The sequence below is a fragment of the Ixodes scapularis genome, unplaced genomic scaffold (assembly GCF_016920785.2).
Source record: "Ixodes scapularis isolate PalLabHiFi unplaced genomic scaffold, ASM1692078v2 PGA_scaffold4__175_contigs__length_147842914, whole genome shotgun sequence".
NCBI lineage: Eukaryota > Metazoa > Arthropoda > Arachnida > Ixodida > Ixodidae > Ixodes > Ixodes scapularis.
This window is the reverse complement of record NW_024609879.1, coordinates 11967509-11989246: the sequence shown is the minus strand read 5'-3', so window position 1 is coordinate 11989246 and position 21738 is coordinate 11967509. Positions and strand designations below refer to the sequence as shown.

Here is a 21738-nt window from a genome sequence, read left to right as displayed (position 1 = left end):
TTTATTTTCAGCCATTACAAAGTAAATTGGAAAATATTAATTAATTATTCCCCTAGTTAGTTGGTTCTTTTAATTCCTACAGTGCGCGGCGGTTGACAGTTCGTTCCCGGAAAGAGTTATATTTTTCTCAGCCCTCTTATTTGATTGATTGTGTAGTTTAGGTTTTTTTTTAACATTTTGTTTAAAACATTCTGCTGCGATTCGTTGGTAAACATCAATCTCGGAAATTCTAAAAGGGTGCTTACCTGACAAATGCTCGAAACGCACGAATCGAACAGTGAGAGAAGTACCCACTATTTCTGCCACCATCGGTCGGAGCCATCAAGTACTCATCGGACGGCTTACACTCAGTCCACGGATTTGTGGGATCGGGCCATTGCGGCCTCTCACCATCATGAGGCATTCCCAAACTAAAACATTGCGGGAAAATACTTGAATTAGTCATTTCTTATTTAGAAGGTCACGTATCCATTTTAACTAAATAGCACTTGTACATTATAACGCAATGTAAAGGATCTCCTCGCTTTTATTTTTTAATTATCCCTAGAAACTGGTGATGCACGCTACGATTGGAAACATGCTCCTGTGATATCGGGTCATAGAGATGGTTTCAGGATTAAAACTGCTATATATATATATCTAGAAGGTCCACGGCTTGGCTGCCGAGAGTTTGTATGAAATAACGAGCCACTTCATAAACTTAACTCATTTACTTAGACGTTTCTACCCTAGGTCAAAACGTCTGACCCATCGAGTAAAGTTTTTTTAAGTGTCTCTCTCTCTCTCTCTCTATACAGATATATATATATATATATATATATATATATATATGTGTGTGTGTGCATATAGATATATACTTCCGAATATCATAAAATACTTGTCTACTAATACTTTCATTTTTTGAAACCAGAAAAGTTTCTGAAGGTCCCGCACTTGCGAAATGCAGCCTTTTGAGTTTACTCATGATATTCATAAAAACGTATATTCGCAGAGAGATACTCCAACAATTTCATTGGTTAAAAATGAAATATTTTGATAAAGTACATAACATACATACCTGAAAAAATGCATTTTGACCTTTCTTGCTAAATGCACTAAGGGCATTATTACGAGCACAACGATCCATGACATGAAGTAGAAAAATCAGGATTGCCCCAGGTAGCCGTGCTAAATTCCCTGCTTTTTTATTCCCATGAATGAGTCGCCCCTTCTATTCAGTCGACTATAAGCTATATGCCGATGATTGTGTCTTGTATATAAAATTGAATGCTTGGAGGACACTGTCAGGTGGCCAGGCTGACCCGGCCTAAGAGCCGCAAACAAAACCACGAAACTTCCAAGAGCCGCCGGGGGAGGGGGCAAACTTTTGTGCAGAGCAATAAACGAAACTCGACCTACTTACAATCTATTCGAGTTAAAAGCAGTCCAACTGTATACGTCAGATAGCAGTAGCACAAAGAGGATGCGGACTATAACCCTCCCCAACAGTTCAACGTGCCCCCCGATAATGACACAAGCAAAGAAATTGAAGAAGAAGAAGTACCCGTGCCAGCTCTCTCGAAAAGAGTGAATCGCCCAGTGCACTGGTCAAAAACATCTGCACCTCTGAGTAATGACGTCCCTCATCGGAAAGGACCTGCGCATGAGAGCGAGGCCGTCAGGTCCCCAATTGAGTACTTCCAGGGATTCTTTGACGACCACCCGTTCAATTATCAAAACCCGAATAAGCCTCTCGCCTTGTCCTGTGTGGACCTTGAGCAGGTTTTAGGCTGCACAGTCTACATGTCGATCTTCCAGCTACCGCGATCTTGTTTGTATTGGTCAGCTGAATGCAGACTACCAGTTGTGGTCGATATTATGACGCGCGACAGGCGGGAGGAGATCAAATCCTCGCTGCACTTCAACGTTAACCTCAGCATGCCACCAGCCGACAGCTCCCCGAAGGCTAGACTGTTCAAGATTCGCCCGCTTCTCGAGATGCTGCTGCCGAAATTCGAGGAGATTCTTCACCCTATTGAAAATTCCATCAAGCTACGTAATTTGGGACACTGACTGCCAGTCAGCAGCCTTGGTGGAACGTGATGGACCATCAGACGTCATCTGATGGTTCATCAGATGACGTCTGACTGCCACTGCCAAGGGATTTTCATCAACAAGGGCAGCATTTATGTAAGAGTAAAGCTATACGCACTCATAAATATCGCCAAATGCCTCGATAAAACAAAATGTTCGAGAAAAAAAAAAAAAAGTAGGACGACCGCGCATCGAACCCGCGACCACATGCGTACAAATCGGACACTTTAACCCCTATGCTACGCCACCGTTACAGACACTCGATTTGACTATTCGTTTTATACGAGATGTTTCGGCTGCAAATGCAGTTAAGCCGTCAGCATGTTATGCAAAGCACTCGCACATCACTCGCCGTACTTCAGTTCTACTCACCTGCCATGTAGAGTACTTTCGCGTCGTAGAACGATTCTTTTGTTCGCGCGTTACCGGCCCAGTAGACCTGGTACACATTGTCGTCTTCAACTACACCGCTAAAGTCCCTTACATCGTCGGAACACACAACAGGCTGGGTCTTGTCGAGTAGAAATTCTGCTAAAACATAAGACATTGTAGAGCCCGGGCACGATTGACAGGTTGGAGCAAGCGGGCAAACAAAAAAGAGTCGAGAGCGATCGTTCATGAAAGCTCGGCGGAGCCTCTATGGGCGAAGCGAAGTGCGAAGTGTCGTGTTCGGCCCGTCGGCGGGCTTCTGATTAAGGTTGTCGGTCGGTTGCGTGTCATATCTCTAACGTCAGCGGTTTTATGGGCTCACGTCCCGAAATCGTTTTCTCGTGCATAGATTACTTTTCGTATTCATAGATTTGACGAAATAGTGGTATCCGAACGAACTTTACGTGCTTTGACCGTACGTCTGTCTGCACGTCAAAGCTTTCTGACGTACAGTCAGAGACAATCGATGTACAGTCAGAATCATCACCAAGACGTCCTGATGGCATTTCGCGGCGGCCGACTGCCACCAGGAAACCATCAGAAAGCCGACAAGCGGGGTCTGACGGGAGTTTGACTGTCGGTCAGAGTAACTTGTTCGCCAATCAGACATGCTTGACGTACAGTCAGGCACAGTCAGCGGTCCACTAGAAAACATTGACTGCCAAACAGGGTTACATTGATGGATTTTTCCTTCGGGTAGGAACAATGTATCTGTGAGGACGAACAGATGGTTCCATTCAAGGGCACTCTAACATCAAGCAAAACCTTCCCAAGAAGCCTCACAAGTGGGGTTACAAGATATCCATACTCTGTGACTCAGGGGGTGTTGTACACTCTTTTGACGTGTACACAAGCCACATATATCAAGTGCCGGGGTTTCCTGACACCAGGGCCAGTGGTAACATCGTCGTAAAGCTGGCTTAGTGTGTGCAGCCTCAACTGGGCCACTTTTTGTTCTTTGAAAATTGGTTCACGTCTCTGAATCTTCTCGTGGCTTTGGCACAAAGAGGCATTAATGCCCTCGGTACTGTACGTGCGAATCGACTGCAGGGTTGTAATAAATTCTCGGACACCAAACTCCGCAAGAGAGGACGAGGAAGTGCAGGAGAGTACTAGGCAGTGGTGGATAACCAGAAAGTGATCGTTGTCAAATGGTATGACAACCAATCGAAGACCACAGCAAGTACCCTTGCCGGTGCACAACCCGTCTCCACTGTCATGAGGTGGGATATGCGTGAAAATAAGTCTGTCCAGGTTCAGTGTCCTAGCGCAGTTGTGACGTGCAAGAAGTGCATGGGAGATGTTGATCTTCTTGATGCATTGATAGCATACTATCGGAGCCAGTTGAGGTGAAAACATTTTACCCCGAACTATTTTTTCCCACTGTTTGGACATGGTGATCGTTGTGAGCTGGCTCCTCTACCGACGAGACTGTCAGTTACTGGGCGTACCAAAGAATAAGCAGAGATACCTGCTGAAATTCCGGCTTGGAATTGCGGAAGCCCTCTGCAAGCAACAAAAGGACCTCTCCTCATACAAACGGGGGCGACCCTCCGGCTCTCTTCAAGCTCAACTCGAAATGAAGAAGCGACGAGGCCCCACGAGCCACATCCCCGACGAGGACGTCCGCACGGACAGCAAAGTAAATTGGCCGGTTGTCAAAGACGCGAGGCAGCGGCGCAAGAAACCTGGTTGCAAGGGGCATACCAACTTAACGTGCAGCAAATGCAACGCACATTTTTGCCTCAACAAGAAAACCAACTGGATCTTTGATTTTCATCAGCCATAAAGTAGAAGCCAAAAGCTTTCTGTGCTGTGCTTGTTCGTTGTGAGATCACAATAAGCAAAACGGTGTTTCACTCCTTTCCACACGTTTTTACTACGCATATATAATTTATAAAAAAAATAATTTTATTCAGATGGCGTCGGTAAAAGTATTTACTTCGTGGCGCGCCTGTTGTCGCAAATTCGCAACACACCTGTTTTAGCCAAATAGGGTACCCGTCACAATTCACGATGCTTCTATCTTTTTGAGAGCACCTTAAGCAGCACATTCCAACAATTTTTTTTTGTCGACTGAAAACTAAATTTGGCGGTAAAGGGTTAAAATGCGACCCATTTCTCTTTTTGGGGAAGTGCTCGTGTGACCGGTAGAGAGGCGGGGGGGGGGGGTAGGAGAGCAAGCCGCGAGCCGCACTTTAACATGCGAAGAGCCGCTGCTTGGCCAACGCTGGGTAAGACAATGACCCGAAACTCGTCGAAGCTTGAGTAACGAGTGGGAGATGGAAATTAACGTTTTAAAAATTTAATATTACAAAGTACCGAGAAGCGTTATTTTACTCAGTTCAACAACCCACTCTTGAATCCTGCCATCAACAACGTCTCCAGATACAAGTATATTGTCGTTAACTTCACTCCAAACCTTTCATGGAAATAAAACATTAAATTTGTCAGGGCTAAATCCAACACAACTCTAGCAGTTTTAAAGACACCTTTCTTATGTGGCCACTCTAGAAAAATAATTGATTGCCTATTCCGCTTTCTTTTAACCCAAGAAGGGAATCCTCAACAGTCCTAATTTATAGATAAGTTAGACGCCATCTAACAAGGAGTCACTCGTTTCATTCTACAGAACTGTAGAAACAGCCTCCACAACAAAGAAATATTTATCTTTTTGCAGGTCACTCCAAAGTAATCTCTTGTTCGCTTTACATCACCTATTCTATCGTTCATCCACCGAAAATGATATTTGTAGTCGAGCTGCCAGTCATATTAATTCGGCCCAAAGAGAACTTATACAAACCTCAGAGTTCTTAGAAGTAACATCTTTAAATTATGTCTACGACAGTTATCACTTTCCAAGTGTAATTCACTCTCGGATAATGTTTTAACCTTCCAGGACACATCAATCCTTGAAATGCTTCAATTGATATGTTTTAAAAGTAAAATACATACAAACAGTTCTTGTTAATTTTTCTCAGTGACAGTTACCATGCACTTTGACGTTTTGTCAGCTATATATAAAGCTCCATTTGTTTGATTTAGGAAAACAATAAGGAAAATAAATGAAATGAGAAAGAGCGCAGTCGCAGCTACCACACTTATAATGCGCATCGAAGATCTCTGTAATCCTTCGCGTTCACAGTTCCCTGGCCACGACAGGAACTAATGCTACCAAACATCACTTAGTCTTCAACGGACCTTGAGACCACCTTGTGACGCAACCAACTACGACCTGGATGACACCATCGGTGAAATTCCCCACAAAAGGGAGCTAGCACACCGGGCCGAGCTTGAGTTCGGCAGTGGTGCACATCGAAAATCTTCCTAGTTATCCGTTTCCGCAGTTCCGAGGCCGCAGTCAGACCAACTGCTTCAAAACATTACCTCGTATTCAACCGAACCTGAGACCACCTCGTGAAGCAACCAACCTGGGCGACACCGTCGGCGATATAAAAAAAAAACACAAATATCGTCTGCGCACTGCTGCCGAATACAAATATTTTGAGAGTAATCTTTTTGAAGGCCTCGAAATGCTGTGTCTTCGGGTATTACTCTTAGTTTCCCGATCCTAAAACATGTGTAAGGAAACTAACAAGGAAATTGGGAAGGCCATCGATGATTTAAGACGCGAGATTTCGGTTGAGATACGAGATATAAAAGATAGTTTAAAATGCTGCCGTGGCACTAAATGAAATTTAAAAAAAGTACAAGAAATGAATGCACTGTCCAAACTAAATAAAGAATTAACGTCTGAAATGCGGAGGCTGAGCGAAAAGTTCTAAGAATGCGACCAGCACAGGCGGTATAGTAACCGCAAAATAAAAGGTATGCCCAAAGAGGGTGTCTCGTACGATATTATCAACACAATAGGAAATCGTGTAAAGAAGCCGATATTAGACCCTGATGTTGACGTCTGTCATCGCGTACCTACTTTTAGGACATCGGACAAAAACATGATTGTCCGATTAGAACAACACACAAAACGAGATAAAATCAGACACAAAAACCAGAAAGAAAAATTGACGGTAAAGGATCTTGATTACGGGGGACACAACAGCCCCGTGCACGTTAAGGAACATCTAACTGGTTGAAACAAAAACTACTGGTTGCTGCGATCGCTTAAAAGGAACGTAGTATGGAAATAGGCCTAGACCTCTGGTGGTAGTGTCTTCGCGCGGAAGAACATGGCGACAGTCATCAGAATCGCTTGCCTAACGGATGTAAAAACGTAGAAATCTTTTAACAGTGAATACTCTTCGCATGGCACTCGAGATGATAATGGCCGGATATATTTAGACACGCTGTTGTTACGATTGCGAGTCAACCATTAATAAAATTATTCAAGTTAAAAGCAGTTGGCTGCATTACATTAAAACACAAGCTTTTAAGCAAAGTTGGCAGTCTGCAAATACTGCCACACTCTTTAGATTTAGAATTTAGTGCTCTTGTACTAACAGAAACTTAACTAACAAAAAGAGATATACCCCCTTATCTACAAGGGTATAGCTCCAAAAGCCTGTGTAGAAATAGAGAAATGGGGGGCGGTGTGTGTATTTAGTTTAAGGATAACCTACAATCTTACATTTTAGGTGAACTAAACACAATGAAGGAAAATATAGAAAACGGTTCTGTAAATATATGAAACGGTGTAGTGGCTGCAGTATACAGGCCACCTTTAAGCTATGCGTTTGAGTTTGTCTTAGTTATTGAAAACGTATTTAGCGTTCTTGGATCAACATCTTCATTTATAATTTTTGATGATGTAAATATGGATACACTTTCAGACGACCTCCCCTCGAGAGAATTCCGAGACGTCCTTTATTAGTGTGCATGTCGTAATGTAATGAATATGTCTAGCAGGGTGACATGAGATACTTCAACTTTTCGTGGCATAGGCCTTACAAACATAAATATTAATCTTATCACAGCTGGTGCTATCCTGAATGACAAAAATGGCCATTTTCCAATTTTCTGCTTTGCATGATTTTTAACTACACACGAAAAACAGAAGAGTGAAAGGTTCTTGCATTCCAAAATAAACGGATAATCTTTAAGGAGTTTTGGCTGCATGATAGAGCAAGAAAACAGTGATTTATAAAGCTAATGATAAGATGCATGTCTATAGGAGCTTCCAGAATAAATTTAAACGCTGCCATGAGCCAGCCTTTTCTTTGTGTGAAAGTAAATCAAAGCCAACAAAGATTAGAAAACCACTGGTGACTGATGATCTTTCTAAAAAAACAAAAAAACAAAGCCGGAAGTTCCATACCCTAAAACATGGTCGAAAAGAAAAAGTATAAACAAGTTGAATTCTGACTCAAACCAGCAAAGTAAAAGTACTATAAATATACATTTATGCGTATTAACAATGAAATAAAAAGTATGAGACACAGTAAACGATTTAATGAGCTTAAAGCAAATGTGCAGTATTGTAAAGGAACTAATCATCGATAATATAAATGTGTCACGGAAAGAATTAGTCGATGAAATGAATCGACATTTTATTAGCATTGGCAGGAGTACAAAACAAGCGCAATTGTAGGCGGCAATCATAAATCAAGGAGTCAATCACAGTCTACCATTTCACTCCAACGACTCATCTTGGAATTGATAAAATAAGTATTGGCCTAAAAAAACAACACAGATGCTGGCAAATATGCAATAAAAGCTTTACAGTTTAAACATACCAGCTGCACAATAAGTCCCATATTATACAATATAATAAATAGGATTCTGGAGTCTGGTTATTTACCCCGACAAACTAATAATAGCAAAAGTAACTCCTATGTACAAGGGCTGAGTAGGAACCATAACTATTAATATTAGGACAGTATTAGTTCTTCCAATATTTATGAGATGTTAGAGCACGTCGTCAATGATAGGTTATAAAACTTTTTTTTTGTAATTTCAGACATATATTTGGTCAACTGTGGATTACAAAAAAAAAAAGTCTGCAAAATTAGCGCCTATCGAAACAAAAGATAGAGTAATTGAAGAAGAAGAAAATAAATGGTGCTATGGAGAATTTTAGAGTAATTGAGAATATTGAAAGCAAATTAGTCAGGCGTAGTGTGTTTCTGGAGCTAAAAGGGTCCTCGATACTGCACCACGCGACATTTTACTTGAAACAATTGAGAAATATGATGTACGGGTGTAGCATTGACACTAATTAAAACATACACCACAAATTGGTACCAATATATAAACATAGTTCATATGTCGTCTGACAAACTGTAAATTAAGCGCGACGCCATCTAAGGTACCATTTTAGAGCCGATTCTATTCCTTGTTACGTAAATGATATAACGGAAATGCCAGACTGCCTTTAGTAGATAATTTACTCCGACGACACAAATGCTTTTTTTTTTCTCCGGGAAGAAAAAACAATTTGGAAAAATTGGCTAACCAAGTATGTTATACATTTTTTTAATTATTAGAAATGAATCGGTGAGGTGTAAATACGCGTAGAACTAAGTATGCAATATTTAAGCCAATAAATAAACGAGATGACGGCACTATCAAGATAACATTTTAAGGCACGCTACCGGAACACGTGACAGAACAAAAATGTTTGGGTTATTTGTTTAGAGAAACCTGTCTTGGAATACCAATGTAAATAAACTCAAAGCTGAGTTATCCCCATATACTGGTGGTATTTATAAAATACAAGATCTACAACCCACTTCGCTTAAAAGGCATTAAACTATTCTCTATTTTGCTCCAAAATCAGTTATGGTATCATGGTTTGGGGAACAACTACACCTAAAAACATTAATAAACTAATTATCTTGCAATACTATCCTTCGTACTGGTGAAAATTAGAGGGGACGGAAGGAGCCGAAGAATGCAGTCATTTTTATTAAACACAATTTGCTAAAAGCAGGTCAGGTTTATTATTTCAAACTCTTGCAATGGATACGTAAAAACAGATCACCCCTCGCAATATGCAGACCCAATCTGTACCCGTATAGATGGCGAAAACGAAAAAATGGCACCTATAAAAACAACTTACGGTCTTATCTTTTTATGTACAAAAAATTGTAAACAGAGCAGATATTAACAGAAACCTTGATCAGTCGTTTTATAGCTTAAAAATCATTGGAGAGTGGTGCTGGTGACAGGTGATGTTTAATTTTGATGTATAATGAAACGTTTTTTTTACGTAATTAGGAATTCGTGGAGAAGTAGTACTTATGCAATTTCCCTTTTGTATGAACCATTTAACTCGATCCTTTTTCTGCTGAAATGTTTAAGGATTGCATGCTTCATGTCAGAATGATGATGAAGCACCTTCTGTTGCACTATGCATCAAAGGCGAAAGAAGCGTTTTAATGTTTTTTTGTGGATTGCGCGTTTTTTTTACCCGTTTTATGGAAGACGCTTTCTAGTATTATTGTTATCGATGCTTTATATTGATTTGCATTGCTTCGTTCCATTTTTGGATATGATGTTATCTAATGTCCCTTGTTTTCATTGCTGAACTGTAGGGGGGTCAGAAACTCTCTAAAGCATCATGCCTTCATCTCTGCCCCCCCCCCCCCCCCTCCGCAAATGTTAACCGGAAAACAAAAACAAATGAATAAATAAACGATTTTCTACATGATTTGCTTACAGTACTCCTGATAATGTGGCTACCACCGTGTCCACCACGTCCAAATCAAGGTTTCATTATATGTAAGAAACTTTAATTTGCCGACCTAACAAATATAAAAGGGATATTATGACAATTAAAAAAAACACTCAACGACGAACGTGGAGACTCGTCAAAAGTGTAGCTCTAGCGGTTCAAACCAGATGCCAAAGTTTAAGAATAAATGGTAATCATATTAAACAGTTACAAATAATTCTATTAATATGTCAATGGCACTATCGCGGCGGACGAAGTACACAAATAAATAAAGCTGAATGGCGTAAGCTACCGAGCATCGAAAATAAAAAATTAAAAAAATATACATTGAAAAAGAAAACAGTTATTTTTTGAAATTATGGAATTTCGTTTAGAACGCTAGTCCTACATTTGGTCGTAAATTGATCGTTGCAACGACTAAATTACCTTTGCGGCAAATTAATACACAACATTATATTTTTTTACTTGGGGGGGCGGGGGGTGCACGCTTTGAAACAAATGGTGCAAAACAACAATTCGCGCGCAGAATATAACAAGCAAGTATGTGGGTCAGTCCGACTGTTTATTATTAATTTCACAAGAAACACCAAAGTAATGCAATTACTACTATGCATACACCACCCGTATAAAGCGCATCCGATATTGGCATTGTTGCCGTTTTATAAATCTCCTGAATCCTACCTAGATACTTTATCCTAATAGTATGAGACTTTCATATAGGTTGTGGCGCAGACAAAACATACATTCTTTTCTTTAACGAGTGACAGAGAAGTGTGCACATAGAAAATCGCCTGGCAAAGACGCATCAGGCTCCAACCTGCACTGTCCCTGTGCTGTTCTAGGAAGGAACAGAAAATTTCTATACTAAACTTATGAAACCACTTCTGATTTCATTTTTAGGAAAAACCTGTGTGAAAATATAATAACCTAATTATTAATTTTGCTCAGACCTAAATTACATTATTCACCTATAATTCAGAACGGGTTCGAAGTTTTAGTTTCAGTATAATGCTGACATTACCATAGACACAAAATTATTTTACTTAGTTTTTCTTCATGTTATCCCGCATGAATCTTGTCCTCGTTCTTTTCCTAACAATAATGGTATTCGAAAAACACATTTATTTTGCTTTAATATTACTTTTTTTTTACTTTAGAAGTCGTTAGTTATATACCGTGGAAACTGTAGGGGGCGCCACTGTACCTAGAGAGATCGGGGGGCGTTACCCCCAGTGGAAGAACTGATAAAAGCAGCCGCGGCGACGCCGACCAGAGGGTAGAGAAGCCGGGCTTGCGGTGGAAGGTACACGCTGCGGCGGTGTCGACCGATGACCTTTGTTAATACTAACTTCATGTTTGCACTTTACTAATAAATGTAGTTTCACGTTTTCCTTAATCCTGTTCCCGTGTTGTTCCTCCGCGTTGGGCACGCAGCAAGGCAACTTTCCCACAATATATGTGCATATTTTTTGTTTAGATATTAGAGGATGTCACGAGATTTCTGAGTGCGGGATTATTTTAACATCTTGTTACTGAATAAATTGATATGTGAGTAGGTTGTGGAAAACTTACGCATGCCCAAGTTCGTGTGAGAGCACCGAAACTCCAGAGTAGGTGGTGGCCATGTCTTCGACCACAGCAACTTTATAGGTCACTGCGCAAACGGCACCTACGTAGGCTCTTCCTAGAAAAGGAACAAACAAATTGCCCTTCAGTGCTTTTTTGGTAGAACACAAAATCTTGCAACAAAAACACACTGCCAGTTTGAAGGTATAGTGTATTGTTTGACATTTTGTTTACTTAGAACGCAAATAGTTCTTTGATCACCATTGTGGATTCACTATTGTGAACAGAGGTGATAGATAACTTCGTATAAAATATGGACGAATAAATGTAAACACACAAATAAATCACAACAGATGAAAAACGTGTCAGCATGAAACCAACTAGCTTATTTTCTATGTTCAAAGGGAAGCAAAGATATCTAAGTAACTTTGATGCCTATAAGCTAGCAAGAAGAATGTCAGCGGAGGCGTGGCACGAAAGTGGTCTGGAGGAAAATAGAAGATCTCGTGTGATTTCATGAAATACAAAATGAAATGCCATTAAGATGAAAAGAAGCTTAATATTTATTTATTTTGTTTGAGTGACTCACATACAGCTTGGCGCCTCCTTAGTGGCGCACTTATCAATGTCAGATGATAGTAAAATTGTTTGGACAGGAAAGGAGGAAAAATTGGGACAAAAGAATGGTAGTAGCATGCTTTCTAATTTACGCTTTTCATCAAAAAAAAATTGAAGCTAACATTCAAAAAATCTGTTTTAAATGATTATACGTCAATTGAAAACGTGTCGTGGTTGCTGGGTGGTATGAATTAGAAGGATGCAACAAGGAATAGAGTTTACTACACTTACAAGGAACACGGAAGTAAACCCGACTCAGTCATGCTGGTGAATCAATTGTACCGTTTACACTATTATACAAAAACTACTACAATTAACTACTTCATCAATAAATACAAATTATGCAGCAATCTCCTTTAGTTGACTGCTGCTGAATAAAGTAAATTAAGAGAGCGTTGATAGTCAAAGGACGTAGTTGTGCCTCCCAATCCATCTATCTTAAATGGGTTTGTAAAGAATATCTTTGCAAGACTAATAGTTTGCGGCTCAATAACTAAAGCTGGATTAAGAGTATGTTGCCACTTAAAATAAGTTTTTACTGAATTCTGTTAGGTGACATACAAATTCCATTTTGCTTAAGGGAGCTGCAATATTTAACAGCATATTTCCATTTGATAATCTTTAACTGTTCAAGGACACATGCAAAACATAATGCAGAAAAAACAGCGCAGAACGACAAAGGCTAGAAGGAAGGAACAAACAGGACGGGAGAGGCGCTGTTTGTTCCTTCCTTCCAATCTTTGTCGTACTGCGTTGTTTTGCTGCATTATGTTTAGCCTACACCAAATTACGCAGCTTTCAACTTTGACACATGTCGAGGAAGCGTTTTTTTTTCTTTTAACAGCCTGGATAGAAAAAGGAAGTCATAAAACGAACTTAGAACGAAAAATTAATTTTTTTTAGAGCTCTTTTTACAGCAGGCAAGACATTTGTAATTGGCGCCCAGTGGCGCCACGAAAAAGTGGCCGCAATTTATCACGTGAATGTTTGCTATTTATCACGTGTGCGCTGTTTCGAACGCTTCTTCTGGTTTCTAGAAGTTACTTATACAACTTCGTTTGAAGTGCGAAATAAACGGAGATTAATAAGTAAGTTTTAGAGACCAAAGGAACCTCCTCAAAATGCACAAGCAGACGGAATAGACCTATGCGCCGGTCAGAAATTGGCGGCGGCACGCTGGAGTGTTCCCTTCCTGCGGCGGCGGCGGCGGCGACGGCGGCGTGGAAAAATACGTTGAACCGGCGGCTCACAGCGCTCAACGTGCGGCGCTGGCGTGACGTTTGCGGCGACGGCGGCGCAGAAAGGTGGCGTTCAGGTCTACCACGTGTCTAGCGGCGGCTCCCGCGTGCGCTAACTACAAATTCGTGTTGCGGCGCAAACATAGCTCTCAATATTTTCCTTCGTTGTATACACGTTTCATGAGATTCTTTTTTTTTCCATCTAGGCTTCTCGGGTGGAACCAGCTGAACAAAGGAAGGAGGGAGGAAGACAGGAAAAAAGAAAAGCGAACCGGCTGCTAGACTACGAACTGTTTTATTACATCTTCCTCTTCTTCTGCTACTTTATATTGAATTCCCCCGTTTGCCTCTGCTTTTTATAGCGGAGCTGTTTAGGGCAAGTTTCCTCAGGATCGCGTCCGTCTGCAAAGAAATGTCGACACAACACCTTGGCTTCCGCCGTCCCTCATAGATGGGGGTAGCTGTCCAGAGTGTTGTGTTTGCCGGTTACATCCATTACATCATTCCCACCATAGTACAGCTTCGCTGGTGTTCCTTCTTCACCAGAGTGGAAAGGCTGAAAGTTTTTCTTTCCATATCTCTCTTTTTTTTTTCTTTTTTTTTATAATGGGAAAAGGAATATGCAATAAAACAGTTGGTAGTCCAGAAGTCGGTTCGCATACCTTTTCTCCTGTCTCGCTCCTTCATTTCTTCGTTCATCCGGTTCTACCAGAGATGTACACTAACCAACTAGCTCAGCTCATTCCTATTGTAAGTTATCCACCTAGACTGTTATTTTTTTTTTTTTCATTTGCTTGTGTCGCTTAAGCGGTTGGCACCCGTCAAACAAAATTGGCTGTATTGTGTTTTTTTCTGAACCGATAAATACGAGCTTGGTATTTCTATTAAAACAATAAATTAAGATCCCCTTGGTCCCCTTGAGAAAAAAATCAATAATTTTGAGCGCTTCGGGATACATTGGTGCGCAACTGAGTTTGAGTTGCATTGCGCTCCCAGAGCGATTTGCGTCATTGAAATTGCAGAAACTTCGAAAATAAATTTAGCTTCCATTTTCCTAGAAGTCACTTGGGTCATTTTTTTAGTTTTGGGGTAGTAAAGTTGTAATTTGAGCTGCTTGGTACATCACTAACATTAAACAGCGCCCAAAAACGTCGGCGGAAGAGAAAAGAACTGTCCTTTTCCCTTCCACTGACGTTTTTTTGCGCTCTTAAACATTTGTTTGGGGGATTTACTGATTATAATAAATAAAATTTATTAAGAAAATAATGTATTTAGTTCAATTCAAATCACAATTCATGCAATATAACATATTCTGTAATTAGTTTTTTTTTATGTTTGGGGCTGAATGTCATCTAGCAGTTTCAGGGGGATATATGAACTGAAATGTTCCTATTTTTTTAAGATGTGTTTTTTTATGGTTTTGGCTTGCTTTTTGTATTCTAACAGTACGTTTTGATATTGTGACTTTGGTCCCTGGATGCCCGGTTTCGAAATTATTCGAGTTGAGTGGCACATTTGCGTCTGCGAAATTGTGCTGGAATTAAAAGGATATTATTGTTTGCAAGCCATTTATATGATTGAGAGTTCCGACTAAAATCTCCAACGTACTGAAACCAGTAAATGGCTCTTCTGCTTACCTTCCGTTAGAGAAATTTTAAATACCGTTCCAATGTTTCGCCTAAACTTTGAGATCGTCAATAATTATAATTTATTATGTTCTCAATGGGACGAGAACACTACATAAAGGGTGTTACATAAACGAATGGGAAAGTAAAAGTTAAGAAACACTGTATAAAAAGGTTGTAATATATTAAAATTTTAATTTGGAATGTACACAAACCTGCGAATACTAATATATATATATATATAGATAGATATATAATAACGCAGGAATATGGTGGGTGGAGTCATAAATATAAATAATAGAGTTTGTTTACATTTTCAAGGACATACATTTCTCATAATCAATATTTATAGAAATATTAAGGGACATTGAACTAAATAACTGTCTTGCAACTGTTGTCAAGCTCAGCGGAGCTCTGTATCCCTCTGGCATAGCGTACGCCTGGCATAAAGCGTTCGTCTGGCATAGAGTAGTTCAACTTATAAAGAAGAATAAGGGTTGTCTCTCTCAGCCATATTTGTTAGGAAAAAGATTTTCTTCAATTTAGTCGCATCCCCATGTCTGCGAAATTCAGGAAAATATAATAAGCTCCTTTGTCCTTCAAATAATCAAGCAGGTGAGTGAGACTGAGAAGGCGATGACCTAAAATTTCCAAATTTTAATCCGAAGGGTACTCAATCTTCGACCTAAGCAGGGTATTGCAAGGTGGCTAGCCTAGTGTGAGCATTGGTTTCGGGCAAGGAACGGCGAGTAAATGCTATATTGTGTCCTGCTAACTAAAACATTTGACAAACGTGGATTTAGCGCGATAAACACTATAGTATTTTTCGCTATATTTCCAGGAAGGCTCCATGAGAGTAAATGTGCCGCCTCGGTGACTCCGTGGCGAAGTGCCGGCGTACAGATCCCTAGAAGGCGGGTTCGAATCCTGACCGAGTTGCCTGCTATATGAACGAGGTTTATTGCATAAAAGGCGCTGTGTAACCGAGATTTCACTTTTCTGTCAAAAAATCTACTCTTGGTTGAAATTATTCTTCAGTACTCCACTGGGTTCGCCAGATGACCTTTGCTAGTTCACCACATAAAACACCCAAATTTGACTCTTGAAAGGTAAATGGATGTTTTCTTTGTTATTTATGGGGACGCCATCTTGTGCTTACTTACAGAAGTGTTAACGCTCACCAATCCTTTGGTTTAACTTGTTATACTACATACATTGGGCCATTTAAAATACGAAGGACATTCACAAACCTGCAACATTCGGATTTAGAACTCCTCCTGAAACGCCTGTGATGTCCATCCTAGAACAAACAAAAAAAATATTCGTAGTTTACATTCTTGAAATCGTATACTCAAACTTGCGATGATATCCTCAGCCTTGTAAATGCCTTCCTTTTGAAGATTTTGGGTTCACACAACACGTTCTGCTACCAAATGGCTTTCAAATAAAGCAAAGTATGTGTTCTGGACCCTTTTTTGCCGCTTTAAACTTAAACATGCAGTATGCTGGAGAAACAAAAGAGATCGATTAGCGTTTAACCGGCAGGAAAATAAATAATTTACATTAATACTACGAAGCTATGACTCATAAGTAACCAAGAATTATTTCTGAGGCAGGTCATCGCAGATTCACAATTTCGACGTCGAGCCACATCCTTGTCGGTTTACAGGACAAATATAATTTACGCATGTGCGATGAAGTGAGACTTCTGGCGCCACCTCTCTGTCACCATTTAAACGTTACAGATACTGTAATGGTTTAATCGAGCTCTACAAGATACCCTCGCTTAGGACATCAACATTTTGACATTCTGATGGTCCACCAAGATGCCGGGTAGTCTCAAGCGCACATAAGCAGGAACGTTTTGGTTGTTCGCCTGTCGTCATCAAATAATTTCTGGTAGTTCATTAGAAACTGTTAACAAAATGTGATGAACCACGAGAAAATTCTGATCATCCATCAAACGTTTCTGATGATCTTTGCAGTAAAGGTAAATCTATTTTGATCATAAAGAAGTGTATTCTATGGAAAATGACTCATTAAGTGGGTAGACCTAGGTAAGTAAAAGCGCCCTCTTTATTTCTTTAGGTTCAAGATCTTTTGAGAACATTAAATAGAAAAACTGCGTTTGAAGCTCTTGAATAGGACACGCATACTACTCAAGGAAAACAAAATTCCACTACAAAATTTCTATTTCTGTTTATGCATCAAGACGCAATTTTATGTGTAGGCTATGGCCCGCTCAAATTCCCGACCATAGATAGGTGGCTCCAGCCATTGCTGCTGGCTTGGTGTGGCTGCTGGGGTGACCACGTACGCAAACATTGTGTTCCCCGTTGCGATGTCCGGTGCGTCTAGTATGGCGTCTGACACCGCCTGCAAGTCGTGCGAGCAGACGCGCGACAGCCTCCGGCTTCATCTGCTATTCCACCACCGTCTATCACCGTTTGCAAGCGCTCAGGAGATGCTACGTTGAGGGTGGTGCTCTTGGGTTTCATTATGCACGAGCGTCTGTCGATGCGCCCAAAAAAAGGCCGAAAAGAAATTAAAAAAAATCAGGAAAATAAATATTTAGGTCTCTAGCATTTTTGTTCATACTGTTTTGTTGATCATGTTTACAACCCAGGTGCACTGGAAAAAAAGCTTGCAAGCTACAGGCCTTCCGAAGAAAGCAGAATCTAAACGGTCGAGAGTGGTGAAAGTAAGAAGTCTAAGTCTGCAACAATCAATGACAGATTCGCGTGGAGATTTGGAGCACGCTTGACAGAGCGCGGAAGTTCGGCTGAGGGAAAGAGAAAGATAGTGTGGTGAGCTGGGGCTTTAATCTGAACACTTGGCAAATTATCTAGCAAGGAAACCGGCGGCCGTCAATGGCTGCCGCCTCACTTGACCTCGGCACCGGCCAATCACGGCGGTTGAACTCCTTGCCAACTTTGTGGCCAAATGTCCACATCAGCGCCTCTGATCGGTTTTTTCTTTCAGAGCGTGTCCCTCTTAACGTTCTTAGAAGTGTTTTTGTTGCTTGCATGCGGGCAGGCTAGGCTGATTAACGTCACGATTTCAAAGTCAGTAGACAAGCTTCCTTGAACGCCTGCCTTCTTTTTGTGACGCGTGGGCTCGCTGATGCTCGCTACACCATCGGCCTGTAGAGTGCCTTCATGCACACACGCGCTTTTGCTTGAGTGGAGACATCTCAAAAATTTTTCCGCCCAATCTTTTTTAATGGGCAAGCGTTAACTGGTCCCATAGAGCGAGCCGACGCCATCAACGTTGAAGCCGAACTAAACGGCGCCTTAAATCCTTTCTCCAAGTGAAGCCAGCTCCCAGCTATGAAACCACGCGAAAATCCTAGCCAAACGCACCTAGTTTTCCCGACCCCAAAGCAGCGGAATAAAGCTGATGGATTTCGGCTTCGGTCCTATTGGCTGATGCGCGTCGGCGGGGCTCCTATTGGCCGCTGCATGTCAGTTTTAACGACCGCCACCCCATGGCGCTGCGTGTCCGTCAGCGCCCCGGTAACACAAAACGTCTAAGGTCAGAGCGTCGAGGAGAGGGCGCGCTCAGCCGTCGACGCAAATACGCTGCGGACGAAATAAGGGAGCGGAAGAACGACGTGCATGCTTTCGCATTCAAACTCATAAGTGCTTAGGTGCACCTCAAGTATTTTCTAATACATTTTAAAGTGCGAGGAATCGGGTGTGACTCAGCTCGAGTGCGTAGCCTTGGTTAATGCTGAGGAGCCGTTTAACCGTATAAGTCATGCAATGAGTGCGCCAGCGAGTCACGCACTGGCCCACTCACTGCAACAAAGGCTGTCCTCGGCCTCACCTTAAAGAAAAAGCAGTACAAAATAAGTATATTGAAAACTTACTCAAGTATACTGAAAGCTTACTGAAACTCTACCTATAGTGTACATAGAGTAGAAAGGGTGCCGTATTGAAATTATACTCGTAAATAGAACACTAGCAGATGCACTTGAATTGTAGTCAGACTATATTGCAACCGTTCTCAAATCATACTAATAACGTACACTTATAGCGTACACACATCGGTAAGTTTTCTTAAGTACATTTCTTTAAATAGTATATATGAATACTCATTAGTCCATTTAAAATATGTGACTATGTACTAACACTATGTTTAGCTACTTGGCTTTTATTCACTTAGATATTGTGTTGAAAGTGTATGAAAAATATGTATAGGAATTCGGAAGCTTTGATAATTTATTCGATTGCGAAGACAACTCGTTACGTCAACATTTGGCTGCATTTGCCGGCAACTGCCGTAGGCAACCATGACACCTTAATGTGTGAAGGCATTGGTGGCATTCGGTATTGTCGAACTAATTAAGCGGCCAAGTTTTTTTATAAGCACTGGTTCGGCTACTTTTTTGTATTTATTTACTTTTTTATTTATATGTTTATTAATGGTCACTGGCTGCTATACTCTTATGAAATTGAATGTCGAATTTCTGGTTCAATTTTGATGTGTCCCTAATGAGTCATCAGAACTTTACAAGAAACTCAAAGCGTGGTATATTTTTAGCCACTTCACAACAGGAACTCCTTTTAAGTTACACATCAAACTTCATTCCGAAACTATTACGTAGCTTGCCATTAGAATGTTTTATGTGTAGATACACTACGTCTCGAAAGCCTCAAGGCTATTGGAAACTCGCAGAGTATGTTTAATTGCTATACCGCGCGTGCAAAACGCAAACAAAAGGTTTTTTTTTTTTTGGTTTTTTTTTGCAGTTGCTAATGCTATACTGATAATACGCCTCTGGATGTAGTTGCTGTATTTCGATCTGTTGGTGGCAAAAGCCACCGTACGAGCGTGGTAAAAAGGTTTATGGAGGCCCTATTCGGTGCTGGCCAAAACACGCGAGTCTTTGTTGGCCTCCCGATTGGCTCGTCGTGGTAAATCGTTGCCAGCCAAATTTCCTTCAACGACGGCTGGTCAATTCGCCTGAATTTATCGTCGGATTTTCTATCTGTGAACTGGCTTGCTATTGCGTTCATCCAGGCGCGGACGTTAACCGGCGTCCGCCCTGGACAAAAATACAGCTTCGCTGAAGTCCCACAAGGGGCGCTGATCTGAGGGGCTTGGTGATAAAGAGCCTGTACCACAGACAGCTTTTATCGGCTCTATCGGAATCTCGTTGTTTATGGACCGTAGTTGCGATGCAAGATGCGAGGAAGTGACGAAAGCATTGATCGTCAGCAAACGTCTCCGCCCTTCCTCTGGCTTTCCTCCTCGTCTCGAGAGAACGGAACGCATCCGCAGTTGCAAGTCGCGAACGATCGCCGCGGTTCTAAATGACCCTCTCTCAAATCTAGGCTCATTACTCGGTAACGCTTATGACGCGCTGTCTGATCGTCGGCCGAAATGTCCATGTTCACTCATCCTCCTTTGAGTTCCGGAGGGGAGGCGGCACAGCCTTGCAACACCTCGTAGATAAGAGAACCTAAGTGCTGAATTTTCCTGCGTTACTAAAGAAGGCCATCGTAGGGTAGATTGGACACGACTACTGCGTCAGCGCTCGGCTAGCAGTCGTGTCCAATCAGGGAGAACACATCTCCTAGCCGAACTCTGACGCCGCGTCAAACCTCTTCCCTGCGGTGGCCTTCTGTGTAGGGTCGCAGGAAAATTCAGAACTAAGGCTTTCGTACCTTGGAGATGTTGAGACTTGACGCCTCCTCTCACCCATCTCTCCTTTCCTGCTTTTCCCGCGCTAATGGAATTCACCTTTTTGACCGCTTGGGCGGAACAAAAGACGCAGTGAAAAAAAAAAGTGAAAGCCGTTTACAACTCCCTGTAACACCGAATTGGAGCGCAGCTCTTGAGGAGGAGGAGGGAAAGGTACTGAGGGTTACCTGTTCTCGGGGCGGGGGGCGGGAGGGGGGGGGGGGGTCATGTCACCTTGGGGGGTCACGTGACCCCCCAGAAAAAGTTTTCCGCTAGTTTTAGCGGGGAATTTTTTCCGTTAGATTTAGCGGGGAAATTTTTCCGCTAGGTTTAACGGGAACATTTTTCCGCTAGACAGCGGGGAATTTTTTCCGCTAAATCTAGCGGGGAAATTTTCCCGCTAGATTTAGCGCGAAATTTTTTCCGCTAGATTTAGCGGGGAAATTTTTCCGCTAAATTTAGCGGGGAAAATTTTCCGCTAGATTTAGCGGGGAAATTTTTCCGCTAGATTTAGCGGGGAATTTTTCCCGCTAGATTTAGTGGGGAAATTTTTCCGCTAGATCTAGCGGGGAAATTTCCGCTACATTTAGCGGGGAATCTTTCCCGCTAGATTTAGCGGGGAATTTTTTCCGCTAAATCTAGCGGGGAAAATTTTTCCGCTAGATTTAGCAGGGAAATTTTTCCGCTAGATTTAGCAAGGAATTTTTTCCGCTAGATTTAGCGGGGAAAATTTTCCGCTAGAATTAGCGGGAAATTTTTCCGCTAAATCTAGTGGAAAAATTTCCCCGCTAGATTTAGCGGGAAAATTTCTCCGCTAACAGCGGAAAAAAATTTCCCGCTAGATTTAGCGGAAAAAACTCCCCGCTAAATC

General features: G+C 41.5%; 1 pseudogene; it reads right to left on the bottom strand.

The window, feature by feature from the left end:
• LOC115332329 overlaps positions 1 to 21738 on the bottom strand; it is a 69768-nt pseudogene that overhangs the window by 24146 nt on the left and 23884 nt on the right.